We start from the raw sequence: 16,795 nt of genomic DNA, 5'->3' as shown, positions 1-16,795 counted from the left end.
TAAAATTGGGTTCGTCCGTGACGTGTATAGCTTTTACCGTCAATTTAGGTATGTTAGAATTTTCCCTGCGGGGCTACCCAGTACCCAATATAACCTAACTTGAACTAGAGCAGGTAATAAACAAAGATAATTTAAAATACTACCCGTCCATTTATTTAATTTCTTCCAAAACAAGGAAAGGGATATAAGTGCACACCAAGGTACTTTCAGCGAAGGCATCAAATTTTTTCTAATCTTAAAAGTTTTTATTATAGGTATATCTTAATTATCGTTATAGATGTTGCTATGCTTCTTTTTTCCCTGCATGTTTTTCGTAAGTATAAGTTGTAAATGAGTTCAGAATAATTTCTGTTACATTTATCTAGACCATAAATAAGCAGGAATAACCAAAATTCAAGTAAAAAATCCATTGGGTGGCTAAATAATTGTTAAAATTACAATTAAAGAGATAACGTTAGGATTTGTATATTTTATTACTAGTACACATTGGAATGTTTTTAATTTTGTGAATACAAAGTATTCCTATTTAATATCCATTTTTAAATTTTATAGGATTTAGCCAGGGATCTGAAGGGATAATACGATGGACGATAAATTGATATACATCTTTATTACATGATGATCAACAAAATAATCCTTCGTTAGATTAAATCATTGGTTGAAAACATTAGACACTTATAATTTGAAACCAACTAATCAAATTCATTAAAAGTACCCTAGGTTTGGAGCCAAAAAAATTAAGATTACATGTTTAGAATTATCACATTCACTTCAGAAAATGGATTTCTATGACAATCATGTATAATGTTAAAAGCGACGCATCTCTATATAGCCAAGTCTTAAAATTTAAATATGTCCATATTAAACATCCTGTATTTAAGTTGTTGTAGGATTGTTAAATTATTAAAAGCGAAGCTTTTCTATAATTAGGGTTTGTCCGTCTGGAACGTTTAGCTCATTTCGTTAATTTAAACAGGCTAGAATTATCCTATCGATTTCAAACTTTGTATGATGATTCCTATAACAGTTAGGTACGCAGTAACTCTAAGTACGTCCAATTAAAACATGCTGATTTTTTACTTTTTTGACAGCAAATTTTTTGTATGTATAATTATAATGATTTATCTGATTTTTGGTATACTGATTCCTATTACGACAAGGTACAATGTTATAAGCAAAGCATCTCTATAATCAAGTCCTAAAATGTAAGTATGTCCTTAAACAGTATCATGTATATATGCAGTTTGCAACAAATTTACTTACAATTTTGTTTATACTTATACATGTTTATTCCGATTATTCAGTTTTGACACTCTTCAAGTGTTATTGTTTGTTTGTCCTTCCGTTTCAGAGCTTCGCTGTTAAGAATGTTGTCATTCTTGTTTTGTTTAAACTTCAAATAATATCAAATGCTTTGTTTTTGTTATTCAACATTTGTTTGTTTGTCTTCAATTCTAAAAATTAACCTTCTCTTTTATGGATGCTGTCATCCTTGTTTAACAACATCTCACCTTGAGTAGTAAAGCATTGCTCTACATTTTTTTTGTTTAAAACAATTATATAATTGTGGGTTAAAATTATATGTCATTTCTAACATGATAATAGGGCGAAGCATAAATAACTTTTATCATGAAATTATTTTACAAATTGTGAAAAATGATATCTGCGGCCGCGTAGCGGATTTACAATTAAGATCTGATGTAATTTTCTCAATTATCTACACTACTCTATATGCCCCCCCCTCCCTTAAAGCCTCTAGTGGCACTTACGGAAAAGTAGGAGAGGGGGGGGGGGGGGGATACCGACCCTTTATTTTCTAATTTTGTTTTAAAAAGAAAATGAAAAATATTAATGATATGTTATTAATTTTTTTCCAGGGACAATTTATTATTTTTGTTTGGAGGTACCCTTCACAAATTATTTATCATCATTCTCTGAACCTTTAAGAATCTTCATAGAAGTAGAGCCATATTTGTCCAGCAGTTAGCGGGATAATTGCTACAAACAGACATCAAGTCAATGTACTTAAATAAACTGTATATACTATATATCATACTAGCGGCTTCGACCCTAGCCTCTAGGGGCGTTGCCCCAAGAGGTTTAATCAATCCAATTTTTCGTATTTTAGATTTAAAAGAAAAATTAAAAAAAAAAAAAAAAATTTCTTGGGGGGGGGGGTATTTTCCTTTTTTTAGGGGGGCTTGGGGGTGTCCCACCCCCCAAGTATTTAGTTATAAACCTTCCCGGGACCTATGAGAAGCTACCTTGTAAAGGAGAACCCGATCGTTTCAGCGGTTAGCGAGATCCTACGCTAATTATTTACGGTATACTTTTACATTAATTTAAATCTATTTTTAAATGATCAATTGTCCTTTTTCAGTGAAGTGTAAAGCAATTGTGATTATATTTGCCATGGATCTTAGGGGATAAGACAATGGACGATTTAATATACATATTAAGAAGTACCCCATCGGTTATTGGTTCAAAAGTTAACACACTACTTGTTTTGAACCAACTAATTTAAAGTACCTAAAGTCTTTGAGCCAACCAATAAGATAAAACTTTAGGTACAAGTGTAATTTACAGTCTAATGTCCCCTCCCTCCCTGGTATTTCCTGACTTAGAATTGCACACTTCATCGTAAAATAATGATTGATTTCTCCGCCCTATTCCTCATAGAATCCAGGGATAAGAGATACTCGTTGCTTAAATAATATTTTAACAAGGATGTCAACATTCATAAGTAACGAAGCTCAGACAAGATCATGGATGGACAAATGGACAAATGGACAAAGTGAGTTATATAGCAGATATTAAGTTCATAAAAATGAAAATATGTGAATATTTAAAAATAGAAAATAACAGATTATGTCGTCATACGATAGAATAACCAATGAGAGGCCAGCATAAATTTTACCATTGGTCAATTACATTGTATACTGGCCTCTCATTGGCTATTCTATCTTATTACGTCATAATATGTGGAGGGACTTTAATCATCTTCAAATATTTTTATAATCAATAGATGATCCTTATCCCCGAGAAGAAAATATAAAAAATTCCAATACTATTTCTGATATTTCTTGAGAATTTAGTTTATACAATATTAGAAATTATAACCATTATATAAAAGTAACAGGATGTCCGCTTTTTTGTCTGTCTATACCGAAGGATCTCATGAACTATTTTACAATTATAGTTTCTCATAGGTCCAGTAAAGGTTTTTAACTATTTTGGGGAAGGTAACTTCAACCTCTCAAAAAGAATCAACCGGAAAAAAATAAGTCCACCACTTTTTTCCCTTAAAAAATCAAATTAAAAGTACAGGGCACTCCCCCCCCCCCCCCCCACTCCCTCCTCCTTCCTCAAGTGCTCATAGAGTCCTCTGGGAACGTATCCGCTAGTTCTATATTATAAAGTACTTGTTTATACTTACAAAACCTAAGCATAAAACATTTGGGTTAAGTTTTAGAATTAAAGTTTGACAAATGTTTCGTATAAGTGTCCTGAGTCCAATGATTTACCTAAAAGGAATGTATTTTTAAGATAATGTTCAGGCTTACATGCGCAGAATTGGTTACCGTATTATCAACTTTCATTTTTAGCATTTTTTTGTAGATAAACTTTTGATTTTTTGTGTGTAAAAAAGTTTACAAAAAAGTCAGTCTGTCTATCACTGTAAAGTGCATTTTATTTGTAAGATAGTAAGTGACTTACAGGGATCTTCAGGGATACGACAAGGGAAGATAAATTATTGAACAACCCCAAGGGCATAATTACTCCCTCTGTTCATTGAAATTATTGGTTGAAAAGTTATGACACTGCTGGTTAAGGAAAAGAAAAAGTCAAATTTAATAAAAAGTGCACAAAGTGAGGAAACAAACAAGATAACGGAGTTATAAAGTTTTGGGTACTAGTTTAATTTACGGTCCAATGTCCACTCCCTTCTTGGTGATTTTAGAGTGATGCAGGGATAAAGTAATAATTAAAATCAGGTCCAGTTACAACGGAAGAAATAGAAGTGGGGTAAGGATTTTTTTTCCCGGGTCGACTTATGTTTGAAGGGTGTAGGTATACTACCCCAAAATAGTTATTTACCTTACCTGTGCCTGTGTGAGAATATTTACTGTAAAGGAGAACCATATCAGTTCACCAATTAGCTGGATCATAAGCTACACACACAGACAGCCATTCTGTTACTTTTATAATATCTGTTACTTTTATTCGTATCTGTATATCCCTATAGTGGTAGCAACACTTTAATTTTAATATCACTTTTTACTTGAATCCTAATGGTGTTGCACAATTAAATGCAAATAATTTTATATCCCCGGAAATTAGACATCTGCTAAAAGTTACTAATGGCATTTTTGTCAGAGAAAGATGGAAAGAATTAAACAGTGCTTTCCCTTAAATCGCCTTGCGAGCACATAACCGTAGCGGTTAGGCACAGGAATAGTACCCTTGCTAATTTAAATTCATTTCAAAAACAAGAGGCAAAAATGGTTCATTCTATTGCTTAGGCGCCTGACACCAATAGTAAGAGTAGGGTAAAATGCCTTGGCTGATAAACATTACATTGCCATTAACAGTTAGGACTTCCTGACAAAGGTCGTGCAATCTAAGGGTTGGTTAACCCAATTAGGGCGAATGGACGGTTCACACTGCAATTGTAATCTTTTTTCTTATGTTTAACTTTTCACATAAATCTTAAATACATTAATGCAATGAATTTTGAGAAATGTTTATTTAAAGGTTGTAAATCTTGCAGGCACTTGAGTAATAAAGGGATTTTTATATGAGTAGAGCTGTTCCTTAATTCTATTAAGAAAGACCAACCTCCAGTGTTGAAGAGATTTGTTGAAAAATGTTAGATTTACAACTGACCCCTCCCTTCCACGTTGTAAAAATTTTCGCCCAAACCATTTGAAACCATTCAACTTGAATTTTTTTACACCAAAATGTGAGTTTTAACAACAACAACAACTCCACCCCTCTCCAAAAATATATTATCTGTTTCTTTCATTATATGTTAGAACAAATACATGTTAAATCAAAGAACTTTGCGCGTTTTTGCATTGCTTTTATGTTTAATTAGGCTAAAACAAAGCACATTTTACATAGCTATTGGCTACGCGTCTTTGGATGACACACAATTATTTATCCTTGTTTGAAAGCCTGTTATTTTATGCATTTTGCCTTTTTTATATTTCTTTATTTATGTTTCACTTTGTAGATGTTTATTTTTAAGATTATGGCCTTTCAAGTGACACAAAACCTTCACAAATTCTAAAATATGGCGTACAAAAAATAATAAACTTTTGGTAAAAATACTTTACAATTAATAAAAATTCTACTTAGCTAATTTGGGCCAAATCAATAAAAACAAGGATGAAAACACAAATAGCATATAAATATAAAAATATTGAAAAGAATAACGGCAGTTATAGGGTAGCTACAGGGGATTCCTCACAAGAAATTTCAAAATCAAGTCGATTCAATTCTCCACTTTTATAAATACTAGCGGCTACGTCTCTACAGGGTAATTTCCCTTGGGAGAGTAGTCCTATGTAGTTTCTAAAAATAGTTTTAAAAAAACCTTCTCTGGATCTCCACAGTAAAGGAGAACTATATCAGTCCAGCGTTTAGGGAGATCTTCAGATACTCGTAAAGATAGACTTCCTGTTACTTTTATATAATAATAAAATTATTTTTCATGTGAATTTCTATAGTTCTATCACCTTTTTCTTTATTATAAAAATAATATTTTAAGATTTTCCTAGCTCTCGCCTTAGTCAAGTGGTTATCTTAGGAATATAGGATAAGGTAAATGGAAATTAAATCAAACTTTCTATAAATGTATCAAAATAAGTGAAGATATAATTGTTGTTTGATTTTTGAATTTTTAGATAACTTTATCGTCAATTCACCTTTTTTTCATTTTCATTTAAAAGATTTAAGTTTGTTTTTTCTTCTCATTAATAAAGTTAAAAGTGTAAGGTTGACTAGTTCTCTAGTGCCCCTAGAGGCCCTCAGGGACGTAGCCGCTCATAGAAAATATAATTGGGTAACAAAAGCGAAAACGAAAAATATTTATGAATTTTAGAAATGCCACTAAACACCAATAAATAAATTGAAATAAACATAAATAATCATTAACTTTACTATAAATCATAATTATCAATTTATATTTGCTTTTAATTATTATAGATTGGGCAAATATTTCTAGCTTTTTTATTGTAATTGAATATGTTTTCCTTATTAATAGCGCAACTTTTATAAAACTAGAATGCAAGATTAACAAAGATTACAGTCTAACATACATTCATAATTGACTTTTTGTCAATAACTGCAAGATCAATTTATTTTTTAAAAGCGAATATTTTCTATATTAAGGATCTGTCCGTATGTAACTCTCATCATTAATTTATCATATTAGATTGTCCTTTAGATTTTAAACTTGACATGATGATTCCTGTAACAGTTATGTACACTTAGAAACTCTATAATTGTAACCAGAAATTCTTTACGTCAATTTAAAACATGCTAAGTTTTATCTTTTTTTGCAAACAATTTTTTAAATTATAAAGATCCAATTTAATTTTTTGAATAGTGATTCCTAGGACATCAAGGTACCATGTTATACGCGAAGCATTTCTATAATCAAGTGTAAATGTTTTCTAAACAGTATTTATTCTTTTCAACAAATTTACATACAATTTTACTATTAATATTCTCATTAGGTGTTTATGCTTTGTTTGTCCTACTTTCTAATTTTTCATTTTCGGTTTTATGAATATTGTCATTCTTGTTTTTTACAGAATTGTAAAAAAAAATAGACACATAAATTCGTGGAAATAATTATTTTCAGCCCTTTGAAAACATTATTTACTTTTAGAATAAATAAAGTAGATCTAGATCCCTACTTAGAAAATTGGACCAATATGAACACTGTGAAGGAAAAATTTGGCTATTTATTGGTTAGTACGTTTAAACATTTTGGTACGAAAGGTTAGTTATTTATATCCAAAAATTTCGTCACTCATATTATTGATATGGAGGGAATCATATGTCACTAACAATAAACAAATATGTTCATCTGTTAGAAATTCTTTCAAGGGTTATAAAGCTATTGATTTAACTTTATTATTTTTTAAAAACAACACTTACCTAAAAAATAGAAATAAATCTGTTAAAAACTATTGTATCTAGACATAGAAAAACTAAATTAGTAAAGTTTAATTTTTTCCTTGTTTTTATTTATATAATTATTTTTCGTAATATAGACAGCTTTCCGCAGAATGGTGAAGAACCAGTTCTAACTCATTGGATAATATTTGGTTTTAAGAAATATATTAGAAAATAAACTTTAGCACTAAGTAGCTTGCATGATAACAATGTTATGACATCGAACATAGATTTAAATTTAAGGAATTAAAACATGTAATGTTAAAAATTGTTCGAAAACAAATTGTAATAAACTCTTTCAAGGCCTAGGAAAAACTATATTGTAAAGGAGAACCATATAAGTTCAGCAGCGAGATATTCATTTCAGAGACATCCTATTACTTCTTTATAAGAATTATTAGTTGCTTCACTCTTAGCCTATAGACAGGCGGACATTGTTCATATCTAAAATTTTTAATAAAATGTATTTAATTAACTAAATAATTTTCCCTTTTCTTGGTTATGACAACTATGAAAACTAAATGTCAAGCTTCAAATAATATTATATTAATTATTAATACAAATTGAAAATTTCTAGGTGTTAAGGAATTCTATCTTTATTTTATCTCTTGAATGTTAATTCAATATTGTATATTTTTGGTATTCTAAAATATTTTATACTTTCCCTTTCAGTGCCTCGCGAGTGGAAACCCCACCCTCCTTATATTGATATAAAGTTAAAATAAAGTAGGGGATAGTGGAGGCCCTAAACCTGGGTGGCTACTAAGAGATATAAGTTTTCCGGAATTGTAATGTAGAGAGTAGATTTGAAATCTGCATCAAATTTTAAGGATTTTTTATAAAATTCGTTTTTTGTATAATTCTTTATCTAAAAGCGGAAATACAAATTAAGTTAATTAATTTTGGCATCTGTGATTGGTGGATTTAAAAAATCTGCGCTCTGATTGGATGTCGTACATCATTCAACCAATTAGAGCGCAGGTAGTTTAAAATCCACCTATCCTATTGGTCAAAATTAATTAACTTAAAATGTATTTTCACTTTTAGATAAAGAATTTTACAAAAAACGAATTTTATAAAAAAATCCTTAAAATTTGATGCAGATTTCAAATCTACTCCCTACATTAAAATTCCGGAAAACTTATATCTCTTAGTGGCTACCCTGTTACCAATATAACCTTAACTGACCTGACCTGAATTTATTTTCAATTTATTTTAATATAAGAAAGGTGGTTTGTGATTTTGATGGAAACGCTTGTATTTCCATTTTAATATCCAGTTTTTTTCCTGTTTTTGTATCACCAGAACAGGTAATTAAGTGCTTCATTTAGTTTTGAATTGTCATGTTAGAGTTTTAACTAGGTAGACAAAACATCAATTTAGAACATTTTTATATTCGTGGGGATATTGTCAGAACTTAGGGAATGGAATCTTTGGATTAATTCTAAACTCATAACTACTGACATCACAGGTTTTCTTCAAAAATCTTTAATGAAATCCTAAAAGTACCTAAAAGAATTGACCCCTTTTCCCCGCCCCCCCCCCCCCTCCACCCTATTTTTAAGATAAATTGAAATAAGGAATAGTATTTCCTAATCATAAAGCCTGCGGTAAGGAGTAGTCATAACTTGTGAGGGAGGGGGGGTTAAATTGATTTGCTTATCCCCGCCGAATCCTTGGATTATTTTCGTTAAAAATAAAGATAGACAGTTCAATACTAATGTGGTATCCGCCGAGGATAAATGGCAGACACCGGAGTTCAATTAGATTACGGCAGTGTGACAGACGTGGACACCTTACTATAGAGAAGCTACGCTTCTCTAGCATTCACTAAATAATAATCAACAGCTATTTCAGTTGTCACTTTATTGAAGGTCTAAAGAGTACTAAAGCTATATACAACAAACAATAACTACACAGATAGGAATAAATAATCATAACATAAAAGCATTATAATACATATACAATAGTCAGTTTGGGCAATAATGATCCCCCATCCCTGGAAAGGGTGGGGGAATTAACAATACAGTTTTAACCATAATAAAGCTTGTCAGATTCAATCATTAATTTTAGACATAGGGAGGGGGTCGGCAGACCCCTTCCCCAGGACTCGGGGGAGGGCCGTTGGCCCTTCCCCGAACCCCGGTCAGGGGTGCCATAGGCATGGCTCACGGTTGCCGAATACCACAACTCTCCCCTCGGAAGGCTGGGAGAGGGTTTCCCTACCAGACTTCCGACAGTGGTTGAGGCCTTCGGTCCGCTCCTTAGGGCTAAGATATATACAAATGATAATGATTCAATGGAATCCTAGTGGTGAGTGTTTCTCAGGGCTGATGGGCTCCCAACGTGGGATAGAAGGCAGAGGCTGGCTTTGGTTGGACACGTAGTTCAGCGCCGGCAGGTGTCAGGTTGGCTGGTGGCACAATTGTTGCTGGGACGGTCAGCAGCGGGGCATTTTGGTTGTTGTTGGCAGCGGCTGGGGCACTGGCTGCCAAGGTGACCGCCTGGGCGGCAGCCTGACCTCCCGAGGGGCCGCGGGGTCTTCCAGAGGGCGGTCCTGGCCTGCCTGGGCGGTCATGCCCGCTATCGGCTGATTGCATGGACACCATTTCCTCGGCTGCTTCCCGGCCGATGGGAATGGCATCCCAGTCCACTGAAAAGTCCTGGGACTTGGCATGGGTGAGCCGGGCTCTGGCCAAGGCCTTCCTGTACAAAGTTGGATGGTACAGGAACACTTGTGACATCGCATTCATGGCTGCCCGTACACCTCCTTGTGCTGCTGCCAGGGAAATGATGGTCAGGTCCCCCAGCAGTTTGAGGATTAACAACAGCAAGCACAGTATGGCTGCGCCATCTCCCCACTCGTGAATAGCTTGTCTGAATCCAGCCCAGACATCCAGGGCGGCCTCTCCTTCCTCCGCCAGTCGGTCGATGTTGTAGGACACTATCCCATGGTCCCCTGTGGCCGAACAGCTACCTTGCTGAACGCATGAGCCATAGGACAGGCCGGTCAGCATGGCGCTTTTATACGCTGGGAACGCCAGCAGTTGCTGCCAGTCGTTCAACTCTGCCTGCGAATACAAGCCCCCTGAACTGAAGTCATCCAAGGGTTCTGTCAGCAGCTGCTTGGGCGTATCCAGCAGGGGTGGCCTCTTCTTGGGAGCGGGGGTTAACTCTATCCAGCCTTCCTCCGCGTGCACAGTCAGGGGGTATGTGGAGGAGCAGGGAATCTTGGTGGCGTGGCCGCTATACACTCGTGTCACGGCGTCTACAAATCCTGTGGGCTCCACTGGTACTTTGTCCCAACATTCCTTGTGTTCACGGACAACATATTTGTTGCGTTGGCAGGTAAGCTGGAGCAGGACATCTCCCCTCAGCACCGAGAATGTGCTCCCCTGGACACGCACCGGGTGGGCCGGGTCTAGTTGCTGGAGCTTCCAGCAGTTGGCCGCTACTTCTTCTGCTGCTGTGCTTTTCATGCGTGTCTCCAGAGTAAATCCAATATAACCTGCATGTATCTGGGCCTGCAAGGGGACATCAACATCCCTGGCCGATACTCTGGGCAGCGCTGCTGCGGCTGGGTCAGCTGCCACGAACAATGCTGGGTGGTTGGTGGCATGGGCCTCAAAGTCGCAGTTCACTATTGAGGTGGGGTTGGTCATATTGATGAAAAACTGGGCTTGATGGTCAACCAGGAACGCATCCATCACTAGGCTAGGCTGGAGGCTGCGGATCAGCCTCAAGGGGCAATCTCTCCCCGGGTGGTCCCACACGTAGGTTGCTTCCCCAGTGATGCAAGACAGCTCAGAATGGGGACATTCCAAGGCCAGGTGGTCAGATTGGGACTCCACCCGTCCATCCTCTACTACGTAGGTCTCTTCCTTGACCAGCAGCCGTCGCTCCTGGAGCACTAATTCATTGCCCTCGGGGCTGTTGACGAGGGCGCCCACCATATCGAGGGTGAAGAACAGGGGATGGTTCAGCTGGAACGTCATTGGCTGGGTCTTGCCTGGCAGCGTGTAGACTCGGTTCCTGGCCAGGTCTCGGCACGTTTCTGGATCTATCTTGGTTGGCCTCATGAGGGTGGGGACCGAGGTCACCTTGAGGTGACCCCATACCCCACACCTGAATGTCCACTGGGACACAGTGAGCTGGCAACTGTATCCTGTTGTTTCCCTAATCTTGACTTGCTGCAGGACGTGTACTTCATGGCCCAGGGGCACCTCCTGGTGTAGAGGTTCCGTGTTGCACATCTTTTCTTTATTGTAGGCTGTGACGTGGGTGGGGTTGGCACAGTCCCATCCCACCAGGACGTAGCTGGTTGTAGGCCACACGGCTGCCAGCAGTAGTCCCCACAGGACCATCCACCAGTGTGAGAAGCTACCAGACAGCCATCTACCTCGCGCACGCGGCTGGGGATCTTCGGCTCGGGTCACGGCTGCTTCTCGGGGCTGGACACGGCTGGGCTGCTCCTGGCTAGATACAAGTTTCCATTGAGTGTTATCTTGGCGTGGCCGGGGCACCCCGATACCCTCCCCAATGACAGACTGGCAGGCGACTGGCGCTTGCCTGGGTGTCGGCTCCCCTAGCCCCAAGGGGTCCCTTCCCTTGTCCATGGCATGCCCAGTGGCATGGGGCTGAAGTGCGTGTGGCACAGGCTCGCCCTGACTCACGTCCCTTCCCTGCCCTAGGAACTCAGGTGCATGTGGCACAGGCAAGTCCTTATATCCCCAAATTTCAATCTCCCCAGCCTCTGGTGCAGGGGGCACAGGCAAGGCTGGGGTTTTACAATGGTTTGGATACAACACATTTGTTAAATTTAACTTATCCTGGCTCGACTGGAAGTGCTGGGCAGCTGGGTTCCTTCGGCTGGCTGGGGGCGCTGGATGGCGTGTAGTTGGGCTCTCCCTGCAGGCTGGTGGCGCTGGCTGGCTGGGGGTGACGGGTGTCACCCCTTCCTCTGGGACTGCTGGCTCGTTCCAGGATCCAGGTCTCTTGGTGGCTGCGACGGTTGTCGCCCCAGGCACCAGGTTGGAGGCTGGCTCGTTCCAGGATCCAGGTATCTCGGTGGCGGCGACGGTTGTCGCCCCAGGCACCAGGTTGGAGGCGCTGGATAGCACCCCCCAGTCATCGCAGGTGGCGGCGCCGGGTGGCGCCCCATACATCGACTCTGATGCGCTGGCTAGCGCCTCCTGCCTCTCTCGTTCAGCGGCCGCCAGGGCCTCCCCGTACACCGTCTCAGTGACGCTGGGTAGCGCCCCTCCACTCTTGCTGGATAGGCTCGGTCGAGCAGGCTCCATCATGTTGAGGCTAAAAGGCTGGGGCCTCAGAACTTCTGGCTCGGCGATGTTGTTGGGTTGCACAAGCTCCGGCCCCAGGTGGTTGAGACTGAAGCCCAGGCCAACCCGGTTGGGTTCAGCCGCGCCGCCCAGTACGTTGATCCTAGCTGGAACGGTCCCAAACTGCGGCATCCCGTCGGCTCGGCCCGCGGCGTTGGGGGCGGCTGCTTGCTGCGGTGGTGCTGGGGGCGCGCTCCCTTCCATATGGGCCACTCTGCTGGGCTTTCCTGGGGGAGCACCCTTGTCTGCGGTGCGCCTGCGGCCGGCTACCTGGTCCCAGTCAGCTCTGCACTCGGCCGCCGTGTGGCCGGCATAGTGGCAACGCTCGCACTTGGTAGAACGGTCACGGCGTGGCTGGGTGCGTCTCTCCTCTAGGCTGACTTCCATAGGCGTCGGGCAGTCTCGAGCTCGGTGGCCTTTCCCTTGGTAGCGGAAACAGCGGCCTGGAACCTTGTCATCTGGAGCGACCTTCCCCATCTGGTGGAGACCCGGAGCCAAGGCGCCAATCTCCATTGGCTCCGACTCGTCATATTGGGGCAACTGGATGCTGGCGGATCCTGTGAGTCCGTCGGTAGCGTCCACTAGGCACACACCCTCCTTCAGCTGCTTGGTAATCATTGTGACGGTGAACATGGCTCTCCGTGTGTACTCAGGTACACTGGTGATCTCATGACTCATCATTTCACGTTTCACATTAGCGTTACGAATGCCACGATTTAATTCGTCCACTAACAACTCGAGATCCTCATGGCTGTAGGCGTCCCTATACAAGGCACACTTTGTTGATATGTATGCTTGTATAGGTTCTGTCGAGTGTTGCCTGTAATCCCTAAACGCTTGTTTAAGCGTCTGGGATTCAAAGGCGGGACGAAATAACATTTCACACTCGGCCTTGACCTGTTCGTAGGTCAAGGCTTGGCCTGCCTCGCCAAACAGATGAGAAGCCATTTCCGCCGCTTGCCCTACCAGTGACAGTAAAAGGGCGTTGCGGCGGTTGAGGGAGTCATGGGGCGGCACGCGGTAAGCCGCCCATGACATCTCGAGTCTGCGGATGTGGGAGCTCCAAGATTGCTTGGGCGGTCCTCTATACTCCGGCAGGTTACTCAGCATCAGCTTGCGGTACTCGGCTGGAGCCGGCTGAGGGTCATCCTGGAGCCATCCTGGGGCTTGGTCGCCTCCTGGCGCTTGCGGCTGTTCCATCGGGTCAACGGTTCAACGGCGGGACACAAGGTGACAAGGCAATATTAATGGTTTGGCAAATGGTTTGTCACTTGAGGCTTTCTAGCCTAACAGCCAACACTGTTTTATCACTAGGTTGGTAGTTTAGTTACAAAGATATAATTTAGCTGTACTTATCACTAGTGGGGTTCTGAGGTTGTAGAGTAGGCTGGTAGGGGTAGATAGGTGTTGAGGGTCTGAACTGCTGTCAGGAACTGATTTGGTTTTCCTTTATCACACTATAGATAGGAGGAAGAAGCTTGTAATTCTTTATTTTCTAAAAATACCTCTGTTAGATGCTATGGAGTAGCTCCGCTCCGGTGTGTGTGTGTGTGCGTGAAATCTCCTGTCCTTACAACGCGCTTACGCACCGTCAAATCCGCGCACACAGGTAAAACGCGCACTTATCCCTCAACTCGCTCTCTCATTGGTCCGCTTTGTCCGTTGAATTTTATGATATTTCCGCACTCCGTTGCGCTACCCGTAAATGGCGCTCTGTGTTCCCGGTCACTAGCTCCACACCGTGGGCGGACTTAGTCAAGTGTGGGTAGGAGGGGGGGAAGCGCGTGAGGGGACGGGGTAAATCCGTCCGTTCCCCCTGTGAGGAAGGGGGGAGTGCTGTGGGTTTGAGGTAACTGTGTGATGAGGTAATGGTGCCCTTTCTCCTTAATCCTAGGCTTATCTGTTATGTCACCTTGATTGTATTTCCTTCAATGGAGAGTGGGCCCCTCCCTTTCCTCTGAAATAAGGGGTGTATTTTTGTTGTGCTGTAGGCTTGGGGTGGTTAGATTGTTTATCAGGGCATTTGTTATATTACATCTAGCTTCTATTTTTGTCCTTATCACAATACATAACAGATTTGTTTACCAAGCCTGTTCTATTTTTAGTTGTTATCACAATACACAACAAATCCAAGCCTGTTCTATTTTTAGTTTTATCACAATACACAACAAATTGTTTGCCAATCTTTGCTCATAAATCTATTGTTTAACCATCACACCAGGGTGGTAATCCCTACAATGTGATATAATATCTGTTTTTCTAGATGGGTGGCTGCGTTGTAGCCTCTCAGGATACTTGGAGTTGACGTAGTTTTCTCTGCTTTGGTGCACTACACTCGTATGTTGGCTCGCAGCTCGCAGCTATGTGGCATGTTTCAGCCTATCGGCGGCAGGGAATGTCCCGTCCTGCTAGCGCCGCTGATCCAAATCCGGCTGATGGCGGCAGGGAATGTCCCGTCCTGCTAGCGCCGCTGGTTCGGATCCTGCTATCTCTTGCAGTAAGGTTGGCCTATTTTCAGCCGTTTGCACTTATTTGGCTTGTTTCAGCCGGTCCGCAGGCCTGCTTCAGCCCTTTGAGCGCTCGATTCCCCGTTAGATGTCGGCGCTTCTCGCGGTTCTTCGTCAAGTTTCGCTGTTTCACTTCCACAACTGCCGGATGCAGAGTTAGACCTTGCTATCCAGGGTGGGTAATTCAGGTTGCTTGTGTCAGTTTTGCCAGTTTCACTGCTGGGAGTACCTTAGCCTCAGCTGCACGTCTGCTCTACACTTGTGGTTTGCCGTAATCTCACACAGCTGTCACCAAAAGTTGTGGTATCCGCCGAGGATAAATGGCAGACACCGGAGTTCAATTAGATTACGGCAGTGTGACAGACGTGGACACCTTACTATAGAGAAGCTACGCTTCTCTAGCATTCACTAAATAATAATCAACAGCTATTTCAGTTGTCACTTTATTGAAGGTCTAAAGAGTACTAAAGCTATATACAACAAACAATAACTACACAGATAGGAATAAATAATCATAACATAAAAGCATTATAATACATATACAATAGTCAGTTTGGGCAATAATGATCCCCCATCCCTGGAAAGGGTGGGGGAATTAACAATACAGTTTTAACCATAATAAAGCTTGTCAGATTCAATCATTAATTTTAGACATAGGGAGGGGGTCGGCAGACCCCTTCCCCAGGACTCGGGGGAGGGCCGTTGGCCCTTCCCCGAACCCCGGTCAGGGGTGCCATAGGCATGGCTCACGGTTGCCGAATACCACACTAATATGCAGGAATCTCAAGAGGTAAGACAATAGGCAAAAATTTAATATTCATCTCTCAATGATGACTTTTGATTAAACGTTTAATCACTAAAGGTTTTGAAATAACCAATTAAAATACAAGTACCCAATCCCTGATCTAACGAATAAAAAAAGTGTTTCTTTGATATTTGGGTACCAGTGTAATTTACAGTCAAATGTTCCATTCTTCCGTGTCTATGATGTGTCTGAATTTACAATGCAAGCTATCCGTTACAGGCTCACGGACACATTAAATGTATAAAGTAAGTAAATTGTCATTAACATTTTCTGTAATTTTCCAATATTCTGCATCTTACTGTTTCTTAGGTATACAGGGATAAAACAATCGAGAGAAAAAAATACCTTTTAATTTTGTGTATGAAATCCTGCCTTTGGTAACTAATAATTGATTGTGGAAATAAAGATGCATGAGTGATTTTTATTGCCATTATACTCTCCTTACCTCCCTGCAGACACCATTATTGACAATCAGATAATATACTAAGAAAAAACGAGAGAAAATGTCAGGATGGACAATGGACGATAATTCTATGTACATCCCCAATGTTAATAAACAAAATTACCCATTCTGTAAATAAGAAGTGTTAGTTAAAAAGCTACTGGTTTGAACATGCTAAAAGAAACCAAAGATGAGAAAATGTGTTTATAAACTTTGGGTACTAATATCATTTACAGTCTAATGAGCTGAGTCTAATGTATTCTGCCTCCCTGGGCAAATGTCATATTCATTATCTTGAATTTAAAGAGGATAGGTTATGTTTTCTTTTTTAATAATTTATTCCTTTAAGAACAAACTATACATAATTAAATCACATAGTCTTGAAGTATTAATATATACAGTTTAAAAAATAGCACATAAATTGTTAATAACAAGAGATATTATAATATGTTGTAAAAATTAACTAATTTTATTTGGAGACAGTTTTAAAATCAAATACTAAAATATTTAGTGT

The 16,795-nt window shown here is 40.2% G+C and overlaps 1 protein-coding gene across 3 annotated transcripts in view; it reads right to left on the bottom strand.

Annotated features, from left to right (window-relative positions):
• The window catches only part of LOC145329468 (uncharacterized), a 148,219-nt gene that overhangs the window by 39,148 nt on the left and 92,276 nt on the right, over nt 1–16,795 (bottom strand). The window lies entirely within an intron of this gene.

The sequence above is a fragment of the Acartia tonsa genome, chromosome 10, assembly GCF_053477335.1.
Source record: "Acartia tonsa isolate MP-2025a chromosome 10, ASM5347733v1, whole genome shotgun sequence".
In the NCBI taxonomy this organism is placed as follows: domain Eukaryota; kingdom Metazoa; phylum Arthropoda; class Copepoda; order Calanoida; family Acartiidae; genus Acartia; species Acartia tonsa.
This window is presented reverse-complemented; position numbering and strand designations above follow the sequence as displayed.